The sequence below is a fragment of the Pogonomyrmex barbatus genome, unplaced genomic scaffold (genome assembly GCF_055798465.1).
Source record: "Pogonomyrmex barbatus isolate J1 unplaced genomic scaffold, ASM5579846v1 scaffold4, whole genome shotgun sequence".
NCBI classification, from domain to species: domain Eukaryota; kingdom Metazoa; phylum Arthropoda; class Insecta; order Hymenoptera; family Formicidae; genus Pogonomyrmex; species Pogonomyrmex barbatus.
The window spans coordinates 2559614-2574338 of NW_028297138.1; the positions used below are offsets into that span (position 1 = coordinate 2559614).

Below are 14725 nucleotides of genomic sequence, written 5' to 3' on the forward strand. Positions count from 1 at the left end.
TAAGAAATTTACGGAATATGCACTGTTAAATCCATAGTGTCAAATTGTACTCAATGTTAATCATTTTTAACCATTCCTATAAATCGTCATTGCTCCTACTAAATATATGGTTAATTTAACTTAAACGATTGTTAAATAATTTTACTCAAGAAGTATCATATTTGACTAAAATTTTGTTATTTACTATGTGCATACATTAATATAAGCTTTTGATTTAGTAAAAAATGACTCAATATTGTATTTTAATTTACTAATATCACTAATCTATAATAGTCAAAGGATACTCAGATTTTGGTTAAATATTACTATTCTTATTGTTGTTTTCAACACAATGTGATAGTTAACTTAAAGTTATTATATTTAATGAATTGTAAATTTTAATGCAGTTTTAAATATAAAACAATCATGTGTATATATATGTACATATTATATTTCTTAAAATTTTGCAACATAATTATACATCTTTAATCGAACTTTGTTTCGTAAACATATATAATAATTTTCGTCGCCAATAATAAATGATTTACGTATACAATAAATTCGAAAATCATACAATGCTGATTTCTTTACATATATGTAATCTTTCGAATAACGTACAACATAAGCATGACAATGATTTTCAAAACTAAATGTTACAAATACACGATAATAAAAAAACATAACAGTACAAGACGAAGATACAATTTGATTTATAACTTTCTTCTTTTCATTAAATTTCTATTCATTAGAAATCACAAATAAATAACACTTTAACATTAACATAATCTTTTCTTCGAAGACACATCGTTTATTCAACGGTATCAAGACACGTTATGACTTGTGACGTATGCGCGCTGTCTCTACACGACAACTTGTATCGCTCCTAGCAACATCGTTATTCCGTTATTCATTTGTTTTATTAAATAGTGGCGCTATTTTCTTTCAACTAAATATTTTAATTACATAAATAAGTTAATTTGATATAGTTATTTTTTTAAACACATGTTTTTCGTTAAAATAGAAATTTCAACACATATGATAGTTAAAAACAACTAAAATTATTTAACTTAAGAAATTGAATCAAATTTGATTCTTTAATATCTAATAGTGTGGAGACAGTTGTACGTGCTTTCGAGCAAAATTCGGAAACGAGTATTCGGATCGTTGCTCGAGAACACAATTTATCATATGCAACTGTACAAAGGATATTGCAACAAGAAAAATTGCACGCATTTCACTATACACGCGTGCAATATTTACGACCTGAGGATTATTATCTAAGAAGAACATTCTGCGAAAATTTTCTGAGAAACGTCGAACGAAATCCCAGATTCGCTTCTCGTGTGATATTCAATGATGAATCGCTATTCACACGAGAAGGAATTTTACATATAACATAATTTGCTACAATCTATGGACTGCTTATTGTTATCAAATAGAATTTCTCATCGAGTAACGTGTGTCGTGTATGTAACGTGTATGTATCTTTATCAAATTTTTTTCAAAACCAGCCGATTAATTGGTAATAATTAAATGTAATTTATTACTTTGTAATTTATTATTCGTGAATTTTTCGACTTTATTGATCACGTGCGTAAATCTGTAAAAGTTGATATATGTTTATAAATATTGATTATTGTGATTATGCATGTGTTTTTTTTTTCATCAAGTATTCTCATTCGCCGAATGATTAACTGATAGTGATTATTATTGATGAACCGATTCATTCGTAAAAGCTTTATTTTATCGATCGAGTACATCAGTAAACGTGTTGATAATGTAATACAATTTATAAGAAAAAGAAAATTTCTAATTTCTCTAATTGTATGTAATGTGTCGTTTAATTCGAGTAATTCTCAGTCAAATAATTAGTCGGTTAATAGTGATGGATCGATAGATTTGGATTTTTATAAATCAATCGAGTGCGTGAGTATTGATATAATTCAAGAAAGAAAAACTTTGATTTATTCGGTACGGATTCGTCGCATGGAAAAGAGTTGCTATCACGGCGAGTGAAATTATCTGTCCGTTTTTTGCAAGGTATCGAATTTTTACAAGGTAAGTGTGTGCATGCGTGTGTGTGTGCGTGCGTATATGTGTGCATATGTGCGTATATGTGTGTGCATGCGTGTGTGTATGCGTACGAGTGCAAATGTGCATGTGTTTGTGTCTCGTAGCAAAGCAGCTAATCGTAACGTGCGCCCCGCGTAGTCACCCGCGTCGGACGGTAAGTTGCGCAGTCCCTGCCTACCTTCTATACTCAGCCCGTAATTGGTAAACTATTTCTGCTTATAATTTAAAAACTAAGCTTCGGATAAAATTTTAATAAAAGAAAAATTGTCTTAAAATAAAGTCAGGAATATGCTCCTTTAAGGATAAACGGTTGTTCTGAATCACTCTATAAAAAGAGTATAAAAAGAGTTGTGACTTTGTCATCTTACATTTCTATTAAAACATATTCCTATTTTATATTCTAGTGATAGATTTTTAATTTAAATGCAATTTAATTATGCGATATAATTAGGATAATTTGTAATTTTCTCATTATGTTATAAGTAAAAAAAAAATAAGTATAATACGTCCTTAAATTTCCATACTGTAATTATGTATTATTAAATTGTCATTAATATTATAAAATTAAAGATAAATAAAATTTAAGTCTAAGAAAAAGCAACAATAAGAAAATAACAAGAAGAAAAGAACAAAACAAAAAGAAAAAAAGGATTTTCTTACTTATTGTTGACATACAACGTATCATTAAATTAGAATTAGTTATTAATTATAATAAATTAATTATAATAAATTAAAAAATAAAATTTAATTGGCAATATCTTTTATTTAAAAAAATAGAACTTAAATGGTACGTATTTGTTATACCGTGTGTTTTATTTTAACTGCTCCAGGCAAATATCTCGAAAAATATGGAAAATACAAAAAAATGTTTCAGACAAAAGTTGTATAGTTTCGAGAGGGACATAAGACTGCCATTAATTTGAGGTAAAATTATCAAAAATTAAAACATTTCTTCGTATTTTCCATTTTTCGATTTGCCTGGAGCAATTAAACTGGGGCAACACGATATATATATTTGTTCTGTATGAATATATGCGTATGTAAGAATAATGACACACATACACACACACACACACACACACACACACACACACACACACATACACGCGCGCGCTCTCTACGCATGTATGCACGCACGCACACATCGTAGTTAAATTTCGTACATGCTAAAAATATTTGAAATTTGAAAAGTGAAGAAATTTCATTTTTTTTCTTTTGTCTTCAAAATTATATCTTTTTAACTAAATTTAAAAATCTGTGCAATTTAATTATCAAAATATTTAATGTTCAATATTAATAACGTATAAAATAAATTAGGATGATTGAAGTCAATTTCTAAATAAGTATTTAATTATCTATTAAAGACAATGTGTTCATGTTATAAAAATGAATAAAAATTTTTTATTTCTATTTAGAATCACTTTACATATTTTTATATTTTTAAATAATATGTTAGCGGCGCGAGCACAAATGCGCACATGTTCGGCAACCAGTTGTTCATTGGACTTTCTGTTTTCTATTGACTTACCTCGAAATATCTCGAGAGATGTGGTTCGAGCGCAAAACACCGAAAATACCGTTCTCTGTTAGTTGGCACAGCAAGCCTCACAAAATAGGGTATAACGCTACACAAGACGAAACTCAACCGTCCGAATGCACTGATTGACTGACACTGATCACATACTGACTATGTGAATCGTAGCTTGAGAAGAGGAACAAATCTAGCATCTGAAAGTGAGGGGTGGGGTAACTAAATTCTTTATCAACCCTTATTTTTTTATTTATATACACTACAGATACATACACACAAACATACACAGATATAAGTACATATTATATAAAATTACCTGTAATCTTTAGAAAATATATTTTTGCAATAATTCGATTTAATAAAATATATCAAGACAATAAATATGTTTATATTTTTTGTAACGTACTTAATTTATATGTATAAGACTTAATTTATATAAAGTTTCAATGCGTTACAGTTAATATTTTTTATATTAAGATATTGAATTTTATATTGCAGTTGTACTATAAAATCCCAATAATTTTTAAACACTCTAAATTATAACTTAGAATAAAGAATTTAATAGTAGAAGTGTAAACTACCTTTGAAATGTACTTATTATATCTAATTCTCTTTTTTATATTCTATTACAATCTCTTATAATAATTTATGAATCTCTTATTATCAGTTGTATGGAAAAATATATTTTTTTTATAATCATTAAGAAGTATAATTTTAAAGTATAATTTTTATATCAAATTTTTATTCAAATTATTTTTTTAAATCAAACTATGTCTATTATTAATTTGAACCAATATATGAATATCCATTAATTTACAAATAAAAAAAGTAGCAATATAAATATATTAGTACAAAAGTAGTACAGTCAAAGTTGATAAAAATTAAAAAAAAAGTTGTACTTTTTAAAAAATATGTTTTAAACAATATTGAGAAAAATATGTTTAAAACAGAAAAAAGCATTTTTTAAATATATTTTACACATATATAGAATAAAGAATAATTTATAAATCTTTTTAATACAATCATGTTCATTTGTTTAATATAATTATGTTTCATTTAATTATACAGTTTCATGTTACATTTTACATTTTAATGTAAGAATTTAATAAGTAATTTCCCGGGAAAAAAGGTTTATATCTAATTATATATAATTATATATAATTTTATAGATCTAATTATGTATGGATTTTGACCTGATCCAATTATATATAAATAGATAAAATTGTTTATGATTATATATGAACAGATTAAATAATGTTTACTTATGACGACAAAATTACGGTTGCATTCCAATATTGACTGCTAGTACAGAAAATCTATAATATATGTGATACCTCTTACAGAAAATAAGTGAAAAAAACGAAAAAAATTAAAAAAAATTAGAGAAAGTGATAAAACAATTTTTATTTCGTATCATCGCATGTTTCTCCGGTCACCCATCCATTTGGAGATCCTACTCCATGTCGCTTAATCTCTGTATTGGGATGAAACCTGCTACTAAAATGACGAAATAAGTGATTACGGGATTCCGCCTTAAAATATGATAGATCTGTTTAATGAATATTACTATATTGTCGTATAAATAGTCTCAATTTTAAAATCTTGATTGCATGTAATTCTTGTAGATAATTTAATTATATATATAGAGCCGTAAATCTATATTATGTTTAATAAAATCATTATTCTTATGAAAATGTTTATAAATTGTTGTATATATTTTATTTACTTGTTAATGAATTTATTAATAACTGTATTAAATATGGGAAATATTTTTCTTATTCAGTTATAGTTATATTACAGTTAATATAATATAGTTAATTAAGAAAGATAATTAATAATGTTATTTTATTATTTATTCATTAAGAATGACTTAAAAATGACGATTAAATAACGATATTTCGTGACAAATGTTACATTTATTTTACGTCGTTTAGTACACTGATGTCGAATGACGAGAAATGACCTTAAATCATCGTCATAATGACGTCATGCTATTTAGGTATGTGTGTGTGTGTGTGTGTGTGTGTGTGTGTGTGTGTGTGTGTGTGTTTGTGTGTGTGTGTGTGTGTGTGTGTGTGTGTGTGTGTGTATATAATTAGATATAATTATAGATTTTTAAATACTAAATCAAGTTTTTAATGGGTTCATTTTTGTGATAAATATGAAAAACTAATATATTTTTATAAGTATATTTATTTATAATACTTGTATTTATATGAAAAATCTCATATATAAAATATTAAGTTTTTCATAAAATAAACGAAGTAAACCAGTATAATTATATTAAACTTAAAATTTTCCTTAAGGATCCTTTATATTTGATTGAAATTATATGTTCGTAAACTGTGTATATTCATATATATGTATGTACGTATAAATCATACAATATCGACTCGTGATATCTCGGAAATGTCTCTCGTTTGGATGTTATTACTTATACCTAGTTTGATGCATCATAATATATTATAGTATAAATTTTTATAGTATAATTTAATATATATCTTTCTATTTGAAAAAGAAATATAGTTTTGTATAATTCAGTTTGAAGTTGTAAGCATTTTGATATAATCATTTCATATAATCATTATTATTCATAATACTATGTCTGATTTATCTAACAAACATATCTATCCATCCATGCATCTATTCATATTATCGCATCCTTTGCACGTATTAAAAGATTGTTTTTCACTTTTATACATAGTACAATGCGTAATAGACTAGAATAGAAAAAGCATCTATCATTAAAAAGTATCATTAGTATTTATCATTAGAAATTTAAATTTTAATAATTCGGTTTTTGAAGAAGAAATTAAAAACAATATAAACTATAAAGAAATATTAAGGAACGTAAGATTTTTGTATATTATTTTGTATTGTTTTACGTATTTGTATATGTTTGAATACAGTTAAGACTTATAGATTTTAAATATATAATAATATACATAATTCTTTTTAATTATATTCTTTTTAATATTAATACTAATCTTTAAAAGAAATAAATATTAGATAAATAAAAATAAATATACAAATATTATACTCATAAAAATCTATGTTGAATCTTTTCCTTAGGAGAAAAGTTAAACATTTGTAGTAATATTTGTTTTAAATATATTTAAAACATGTTTAAAACAAGTGTTTAAAATAAGTTTGTTTAAAACAGTAAAATATTTAAAACATTTGTTTTAAACATCAATATTTTTAAAATGTGTGTTAAATTATACTGTTTTAAAAAAACACTTGTCTTAAACATGTTTTAAATATGTTTAAAGAAATGTTTAAAATATTTGTTTTTATGGAAAAAATTTAATATAGATTTTATGAGTATAATATTTGTATATATATTTTTATTTATGTAATATTTGTTTCTTGTAAAAATTAATATTGATATTAAAAAGAATATAATTAAAAAGAATTATTAAATATGTAATTAAATGAACCAATTTTGATAATAATAATAAGTTTTTCTGTTCTAGTTTGTCACAAAGAATTAAAGAAGTAACAATACAAGATGTAATAAATTTGTTTAAATAAAATTTTTTCATTTTGTATTGTTATTTCTTCAATTTTTTGATATTTATATTTTAATATTTGAATTACAATACGCAATTTTATGAGACAATAATACTTTAAAGAAGAATCAAATAGAATAATTACTATCATTTGGTTAGGAAGAATTTTGAATTAATTCAAAATATGTACCATATATGTTTTAAAAATTAAAAATACTATTATTTAAATTTTATTTTTTTAAGTAGTAAAAAATTTTAAAAAAGTTTCAAAGAATAATTTTTTTAAAAGTAATTGTATAATAGTTCACATAGGCGCCAGTTATTGACAACAAAGTTTTTATACAATTAATATGTTTTATACAAATAATATTTAAACAAGTTTCTTCAATTAAATAAGTAATAAATTAATAACGCAATTTTTATGAGATCAAGAGACACAGTAATGTCTCGGGTGTCAAGTCAACCGAGAACACTACCGTATGACTTTACACGACTCGGCGAGATGCAAGCACCCGAAATTATCAGATCTCAGTAACAGCTAAACCGATTAAGTTCTAAGTAGGCTTGAGCGATAGCTTGAGTTCGATTTGCATAATAAAAGTATTTTTATTTTTCTACTACGTGTCCTACGAGCGAAGATATTACGCAAAATCTGATTTGTATATTTTTACTTTAAGGAACATCATTATTATCGTCATCGCCTTTGCATGGTTGCAATTTCTGTCGCGAGAGGTGTTACTCAAGTTAGTCCAGTGTAAACTGTTCATCAATAATTCGCTGGTTCTTATAGTGGCCCTGATTTATCGACCTGATTTATCCGTAAGATCGATAAGATCTAATGTGATCTAATGTATACACACGCAAACCGACACATTAGCAATAAGCTAGAATAATAAGATATAAATATATATTTCATAACATATTGTGCTTCGAATCATAATCTAGATTACTGCTAATATGTCCCTTTGATAAACGTATATTTATCATTATTAATCTTATTGACACAGCGGATCATCAGACCGATAAGTCAGGATCACCATATGATTCCCAGCGAATAGGGTACCCAGCGAATTATTGACGGGCACAGTATAATATGTTTCATGAAAAATTGGAAAATGTATCTCTAACTGCAATCTCCTTATGTCACATTCTAATTGAGTGATTATTAAAACATCTCTATCAATTTAAGATACGATAACGATACGCATAACGAGAGTAAGAAAGTCGAAAACGAAAGAGTGAACGAGATAGTATGCTTAGTTTTTTTCCGCACGTCCGATTGGCAGTCAACGATGTTGAGTTTTGCGGCAAGTTTGACAGTTCGTGATAACTTGTTTTGATTGTAAGTGACTGATATTTGTGCGCCACAATCTATTATTTTGCAGGTAAGAAGCAATATAAATAGTGTCATTTTAAATGTATGTATTTTTCATTTTATTGTTTACTTTCCTTTTACATACGCGCTTGTACATACGTTTTGTGCTCTTCTCCAGAAATCAAAGTTACAAGTGTTCAGATTTGTTTAAACAATATATCAAATAGATATATTCAAAAATTATTAATAAAATTGAATTATCTTTTCAATGAATTACATGTATCATACATTTTCAGGATATAAAAAAGAATTGTAAAGCAACATCTTGAAATAACAAATCTTAACAAATCTTAAGTAAATTAAAGAAAAAATATTTATTAAAAGTTAATCAATTGAATTTAAAGAATGGAATTGACTTAATGATTTGAAACTTAATGAACGAGGTTAAAAAAAATTTACTTACAAAGAAGAGAAATAGGTAAAAAAATTATAATATGTGTCTTAATTTATTTTGAATTCTTTTAAATATTTTAACATATTTTTTTCTTATAGGTTTATGCAAAATTTATCAATAGAAGACTTATAATAGACTTATAATTTGAAGACTTATAATAGAAGAAACATATTTAGAAGAGACATACTTAGAAGGGACATAAGCGATGACCTAAAAGAACTTGATATACCAAATTTCATGTTATAATTTGGAGTAATACTGCTCTCTCAATTAGATTTTTCTATTGCCTGTCAAATGCATTGAGTGTGTATGCGACTGAAACTCTATTTAGATGAGTACAAAGATATATAAATATTACCGTTTTACATAAATGTATGTTTCACATATAACATTTCAACTTAGCTTTCTATTGCTTGTAACTGTCTTTGTAATCGTTTAATTAACTAATTTTAGCATTTTTTAATTTCATTTTTATAAAAATATAAACAGATAAAAGTATAATATATATATTCATATACATAATTATATACTACAAAGTTCCCGGAAAAAAAGATTTATATTTAATTATATATAAGTATATCAGATAATTATATATAATTATATATAATGAGACCTATTAGTATTACAAATTATATGTAATTATATCAAAATATTTATAACTCCATTTATAACTCCATATCAAATTATATAAAATTATATTGAAATTTGTTTCGGGTAAAAAGTTTATATCTAATTATATGCAATTATATCAAAATATTTATAATTTTATATAAAATTATATTGAAATTCTTTTCGGATAAAATGTTTAGATTTAATTATACGTAATTATATCTGTTTAAGAATAAAATAATTCAAATTGAAATTGCCGTGGTTTCTTTGTATTTGTCTCGCGCCCGTTATATGTTCGAGCTAAGTGTACATCACGCGTACCTGACGGAGTACACGCGGTAAACACATGCTCTAATTCGGAATTCCCCGTATGGAAAGGAACTATTGAGAACTATTCAGATTTCTATAGTTATCAATTTCTGTAGTAACTTGAGTAGTAACTATTGGCGATTACATGCATGAATAGTAATTGAATAGTAACTGCAACTATTGGCGAATAGTTCTAAAAAGTAACTATTCGTGATATCATGCTGAATAGTAATTGAATAGTAACTATGAGTATTCACGAATATTATTAACAATATAATAATAATAATATTGTAAATCCGAAATGACATGACATTTTTTTATGTTCGGTTTCAAAATACTTCACACAGACGCACACGTATATATACTCTGCAAATTATAGAATATTTATTGATATTTACTATAGAATAGATTTTGTGCAATTTATATATTTATATTTAATTGTAAAAATTGCAAAATTGAACATTTTATAATAAATGATCGTTATTATAATATTTTTAATATATTAATACATTATTATAATATTCATGCATTATATTTATATTATAAATTCTTATTTAGCGGAAACAAGCACTGATTATTAAATGTAAGCATTTCGGCAAATTTAAGCATTTCGCTAATAACATTTCTGGGCGGATACATATAAGGTCATTTGAAGATTTTAGAATCGCAGAAAATAAATTTGATGAAAAAAAATTTATTTTAAACATTTGTGCATTATGTTTTAATAACTTTAATAGCTGTAATAGTATCCTATTATGCATATTTTTTCTCCATTTGTTGTGGAAATTACAACTAAAGTATCTTTAATTTTCATATATTCATCATTTGTAAACAAAACTGTATAGTTATCTCTTTTTGTAAAGCGATTATATTCACAACTATGGTATTCTATAGTATTATAACAGATTCGAGTGTAAGAACATGCTTTCTGCAACCTCCTCTTGAAGAAATTGTTCAATTAACATTTTCTTCACATCTGATAATTTTACATTTCTAGAACTTCCTGACACTTTCAAATGTGATCCGACATCTACAAAGCGTTGATTGAAATTTTTATATAAACATCTCTATCAATCTACTGTGCTTCAAAACTAATAATTATCTTGATGTAAATGATTTTCAAATACTGATTTGACATATTTTAATTCAAAATAATTTTTATAGATTTGTTGGGAAACATATTGAGTACCGTTAATAAAATGTTTTAAAATCCCATTATAATGTTCAAAGGGAAATGTAGATCACGTCCACACAGCACCATACATTTCGTACGAAATGAAGTATAGATATAATAAGCAATGCACATTGAATGTCATGATGTGTGGTCCATAAATTTTTTCGATTCAGAACAAAATGTCGTAATGCATCTTCAGCAAGCATAAGTTATCATCAATGTTATCTTTTAAAAAGATGTGTATGCTGTATACAAATAAGAATCAATGTTTAATCATCACGTATTCATTATTTAATTTTTCAGTTAAACATATTATAGAATAATATAAGAGCCAGTTTTTCCATTCGGAAGCCCTATAAAATTTTCTTTCTTGAATTATTCGTGATATTCTGTCAATTTCAATAGTAGGATTAAACGATAGAAGTTTAACATTTATATTTTCAATACGTTTTCCCAAATACCATATTTTATCATGATCTGATGTACCAAATCATTCACAAAAAAAAATTTTCATTACCCCAAGTAATACACCGTGCATGTAATCTGGCGGAAAAGAATTAGTGACTGAAAAATTAAGTATGAGCATAGATATATGGGGCCTTTTAACTCCATGCATTGACTCTTCCATGGTTTCACAGACCTTTTTAACATCACGCGTGTTGTTCGATACAACGGAGTGTTTGCAAGTCTCCACAGTAAATGTTCCTTTTTAACGGCAATATACTTGCCTGGATGAAGACAAAATGAACAACCATATTGCCATTAAATTGGTGAATATTTTGCAGGACTGCCCTGGCTATTGCATCGACTGGAGAAAAAAGTATATGAACATGAATTGTAACAATTATTATTGTTATTGTGATCTGGTTCAACGAATTCAAAATCCTCGTCATGTAACTTTATTAAATCCAGAATAAATGGCCTCAATATTGTGTCCATGTTCATATCTTTATGTTCACCACACCACAAACCACAAAGCATGACATTTTTATTTCGCAAACGTTGAGGGAGCTCATTGATCGTGATTGAATTGGCCACATAAAAACTTTAGAAGAATTAAATATTTTAACTCCATCAGTATTCCACTGAATGGAAAATATCATGTTCTTTCACTATATTATTTTTCCTTAAAATTTTATATGCTTACAATATCATTATCGGTACCTTATGTTTTTCGCAAAAATTGATAATGTATACTCATATCTTGTATACTATATCTTGTAATTATCTTTTCAGAGAAAAATGCAAAAAAAAGCAGTTTTTCTGTCTTAATTCGGTTACTTTAAAATTTGCTTCACAATCTTTACAAGTTATAATTTCACTATCATTTATTTCAAGCAATTGTTTGCATTCAGAACAAAAAAATACTTTTTAGCTTGAGCAATTCTTGGAAAATCTTTTAAAAATAAATACTTTGATACGTATATATCTTGAAGCAAATAACAGTCAATTAATTGCAACAAACCGTCTAAAGCTACATCTGATAAATTAAATAAACTAGCATATGCTAAAATTAATAATTCTTTCTTATTTATTGAGTCGATATCCGTCATACAAAGATATCCTTAGTGGAAACTGAGGCTGAAACAATGTAATTATTTAAATTATAAAATAAGAAGATAAAACTTTCAAGAAATTCGAATAATTTTAAACAATTTAATAATCTCTAACTTAAAAAGGCTTCCATGGTTTTTTTATTGGTTTTTTATATATATATATATATATATATTTTATATATATATATATATATATATATATAAAATGTGTGCGCGCATATACTATAGGTCTTTATTAGAATTGTTAAATTTGAATTTGAAATATCTATTTGTTTAATTATGATTTATATAACTTATCTTTTTAATGACATTATCTGAGTTTTCTTTACCTCAGGTTGTGGTTCAGGATAAACAAACTCATCAATATTATTTTTTTATTATAAAGAATTATCTAGAGAGACATTAATTTCTTGAAATGTGATATTTGAATCATCACTACTACTTTCGTTGATTGATGTACGTGCATCATCTAAATTGTTGCTATTTTTCTTATCAAATGAATTGTTTAATACTCTATGATATGAACTTATTGATTCATAAAGTACATCACTATTGACTGCAATCCTATTTTAAAATTAGACAATATATTTCTTAGATTTAAAATTTCTTTGGTCTAAATGGAATTATATTGTAATTTGCAGATATATTCTACATTTATAAATTTAAATTCAAAACTTTCATATTTATTTTTATATTTACATACTTTAAATATAAATTCAAAAATATTAAAGAAACATTAAATTACTATTTAAAAAAAGTATTATTTTTATATTTTTATCTAACCTCAGATTGTGATTGATGAACAGTTTCTATGATTTCGAGTCGATCATTTACTCCAACGCTATTTTTATGTTCATCAGACATGTCTGATTCTTGTAGATCGGAATTGTCACTTCTGCTTCTAATGAAATGGTTTCCAGAACTGATAAATCTACTTGATTCATATTGTCATTGTTTCTTTTTTAGAATTTATAAAGAATTGTTTTACGAAATTTACTTGTTAGTCATAAAATAAACTAATTATAAATGATAATAAAATAAATGTGACGTCTTCTGAACTAAATAAAGAATATTTTTCATTCATCTTTTCTGCATTAATGTTCATATAAAAAGAATTTTATTTTACTCCAAAAATCAATATACATTCATGTAATTATTTTTGGTAATTTCAAATCATGTCATACCCAAAGATGTTAAAGTATTGAAATTAGTTCAGATAAATGACTGATTCAGATGAATCAAATAAAAAGTATGTAAAATATGTTTCTCGTAATAAATATTATATGTAAATATTACATATATTAGGCATGATATTTTCCTTGACTAAGTAATCATTGCAAATACTGAATATTATTTGCATATATTAGGTGTACAAAAAAGTTCTGAGCTTTTTTTTGTAAAATTCAATCTTTATTCAAAAACAAACAAAAAAATTAATCAGCGAAATATTCCCCGTTTGCATCAACGACCTTTTGCCATCTTTCGGATAGCTTGCGAATTCCTTGACGATAGAAGCTCATCGCTGGCTTCGAAGCGATAAAGTCATCAATGTATTTTCGTATCTCTTCAAATTTCACGAAATGTGTATCAGCCAAATGATGCTGTAGCGACCGGAATAGGTAGTAATCGGAAGGCGCCATGTCTGAGCTATACGCCGCGTGCGGGAGAAGTTCCCAGCCTAACGCAAAGATATAGTTCTGAGTCGCTTTCGCAACATGTGATCGAGCATTGTCATGAAGCAAGATCACTTTACGACGTCCTTTGCCAGTAAATGGCCTCTTTTCTTCTAATGCATCACTCAAATTGGTCAATTGTTGTTGGTAGCGGTCTGCCGTGATTGTTTCATCCGTTGTAACAACTCGTAATATAACACACCTTTCCAATCCCACCAGATACAGAGCAAAACCTTCTTGGCGTGAATATTGGGCTTTGGCGTCGATGTCGAAGGTTGACCAGGGTCAACCCATGATTTTCTACGTTTAGGATTATCATAAAGAATTCACTTTTCATCGCCTGTAATGATTTTGTGCAGAAAATCTTTTTTCCAGAACTTTGAAAGCAAAGTGAGTGCAGTGTCACGCCGACGATTTTTGTTGTCTTCGGACAATTCATGCGGAACCCATCTTCCTTCCTTCTGAACCTTTCCCATCGTATGTAAACGTACGGAAATGGTTTGCTGCGTAACGCCAAGCTGTTCTGCAAGCTCCTTTTCA

At 26.4% G+C, this 14725-nt stretch overlaps 1 protein-coding gene, 1 long non-coding RNA gene and 1 pseudogene across 5 annotated transcripts in view; 1 reads left to right on the top strand and 2 right to left on the bottom strand.

The window, feature by feature from the left end:
• The window catches only part of LOC105423790 (transmembrane protein 114), a 517194-nt gene extending 513474 nt beyond the window's left edge, over nt 1-3720 (bottom strand). For 3 of the 4 annotated variants that reach the window (XM_089081259.1, XM_089081257.1, XM_089081255.1), the window contains exon 1: nt 3581-3710. The gene's annotated coding sequence lies outside the window, so the exon portion shown is untranslated. Of the gene's footprint in view, nt 1-3580 lie in introns of all 4 variants that reach the window. The other variant, XM_089081256.1, reaches the window with a different exon arrangement.
• Nucleotides 3721-7394: 3674 nt separating this feature from the next.
• Nucleotides 7395-9615, top strand: LOC148935641 (uncharacterized). Its single transcript, XR_016140173.1, has 3 exons — nt 7395-8480; nt 8707-8888; nt 8963-9615. It is a non-coding gene; the product is annotated as an uncharacterized LOC148935641 (long non-coding RNA).
• Nucleotides 9616-11414: 1799 nt separating this feature from the next.
• The window catches only part of LOC148935642 (uncharacterized), an 8130-nt pseudogene continuing 4819 nt past the window's right edge, over nt 11415-14725 (bottom strand).